Here is a 2500-nt window from a genome sequence, read left to right on the forward strand (position 1 = left end):
TACGTTGTGCCTTAACCTAACCTACGTTGTGCCTTAACCTAACCTACGTTGTGCCTTAACCTAACCTACGTTGTGCCTTAACCTAACCTACGTTGTGCCTTAACCTAACCTACGTTGTGCCTTAACCTAACCTACGTTGTGCCTTAACCTAACCTACGTTGTGCCTTAACCTAACCTACGTTGTGCCTTAACCTAACCTACGTTGTGCCTTAACCTAACCTATGTTGTGCCTTAACCTAACCTATGTTGTGCCTTAACCTAACCTATGTTGTGCCTTAACCTAACCTATGTTGTGCCTTAACCTAACCTATGTTGTGCCTTAACCTAACCTATGTTGTGCCTTAACCTAACCTATGTTGTGCCTTAACCTAACCTATGTTGTGCCTTAACCTAACCTATGTTGTGCCTTAACCTAACCTATGTTGTGCCTTAACCTAACCTACGTTGTGCCTTAACCTAACCTACGTTGTGCCTTAACCTAACCCATATTGTACCTTAACCTAACCCATATTGTACCTTAACCTAACCCATATTGTACCTTAACCTAACCCATATTGTACCTTAACCTAACCCATATTGTACCTTAACGTAACCTAATTTGTGCCTTAACGTAACCTAATTTGTGCCTTAACGTAACCTAATTTGTGCCTTAACGTAACCTAATTTGTGCCTTAACGTAACCTAATTTGTGCCTTAACGTAACCTAATTTGTGCCTTAACGTAACCTAATTTGTGCCTTAACGTAACCTAATTTGTGCCTTAACGTAACCTAATTTGTGCCTTAACGTAACCTAATTTGTGCCTTAACGTAACCTAATTTGTGCCTTAACGTAACCTAATTTGTGCCTTAACGTAACCTAATTTGTGCCTTAACGTAACCTAATTTGTGCCTTAACGTAACCTAATTTGTGCCTTAACGTAACCTAATTTGTGCCTTAACGTAACCTAATTTGTGCCTTAACGTAACCTAATTTGTGCCTTAACGTAACCCATGTTGTGCCTTAACGTAACCCATGTTGTGCCTTAACGTAACCCAATTTGTGCCTTAACGTAACCCATGTTGTGCCTTAACCTAACCTATATTGTGCCTCAACCTAACCTATATTGCGCCTTAACCTGACGCACGTTGTCGCTGAACCTGCTCTGTAATTGTTATGCAACTCGTTAAATTAGTGTAGTGTTGCCTAACCGCAACCCTCGCAATATAGTTCGCTATTCGCACTGCCCGGTCCCCTGTGTATCGCGTCATGTTAAACACCTTGCAGGTGTTGCTGACTTTCCACATGCTCCTGCTATACACTGTAATGTGGATAGCAGCAGGACGTACATGCCCCCCCCCCTTCCCCCCTGCCTTCGCAAGCTGGTCGTTGAGAAGTTTGCATGTTCAATGCCCTTCGCATGCCGACGTACTCAGCCTACGTTGTGGTACGGCCTGTCACCTGTCCGCCGATGTACGCAAAACCCACAAACTGTACTGCACATTGGTCCGTATGTACTGAATGATACATCGTGGCACATGTGTGACCGTACGACGACTGCGCCTAGCAACGGCAGACCATACAGTCCAAATATTGTGCACGCAGCTACGTGTCGTCTCCCTATAAGAGCTGGATTGCAGTGTGGTACGCCATTCAGACGTGTGGGAGGAACGGACGCCCTGGATGGCGATCAGCATGAGCAGTCTGTTGATGTAGTGGAGCGTGTATTCGGACGTAGTCGTCTCTTCTCACACACCGTGATAGCATGTTGCACCGCGTTCCACATCTGCGACATCCTGCAGAGGCCGGCTGACAGTCGTTCGCGCAATGGACACCGCATACGTACGGGGGCTACCTTCCACGTGTTCTCGAGGCGTGCACATGTTGTTGCGTCTATGTGGGCAGACGTAGTGTGTTGTGACACCTGACACAGGCATGCAATACTCGTTGCAAATGGCGATGGACGTCTACGTTTGCTGGTGACGTTACGCAAATGAACAACAGGTAACCCGTTGTGGTGCGGTTGTTCTCGCTAGAGGTGAATCAGTGTTGGCGACGATCGGTCGAGCTATTAACCGGTTGTTTCAGGGATACCCACCATGCCCACGAACGTGAAAGGGGACCCACCATGCCCACGAACGCGAAAGGGGATCTGGGTGTGAGGCGATACGCGGCGGTGGCTGGGTGGGACCGTCCCCGGCCGGTGAGGGGGGGCCGCCCGGCGTGCTGGCAGCGCGGTGCGTGGGCGCACGCGCTACAGCCGGCTGGTGGGGGCGGCCAGTGGCAGGCGCGCCGGCCGACGGACGCGGCAGGCGGCGCAGCTGCGCGCCGGCGCCCCCTGCTCGCGGCGCCTTGCGGCCAAAGTAGGTCCTCGCGGGCCCGGTGCGAAGCGCGGTGGCCATCTGCAGTGTGCTGGTCCGATTGAGGACTGTGTGCGCTGAGGATGCGCCGCCGCCCGGCGCTCGGCGCCGCGACGCCGTCTGCTGCTCGGTCGCCCCAGCGGTTCTCGCAGGTGGTTTGTA

The sequence above is a fragment of the Schistocerca serialis genome, unplaced genomic scaffold, assembly GCF_023864345.2.
Source record: "Schistocerca serialis cubense isolate TAMUIC-IGC-003099 unplaced genomic scaffold, iqSchSeri2.2 HiC_scaffold_1014, whole genome shotgun sequence".
Taxonomy (NCBI): domain Eukaryota; kingdom Metazoa; phylum Arthropoda; class Insecta; order Orthoptera; family Acrididae; genus Schistocerca; species Schistocerca serialis.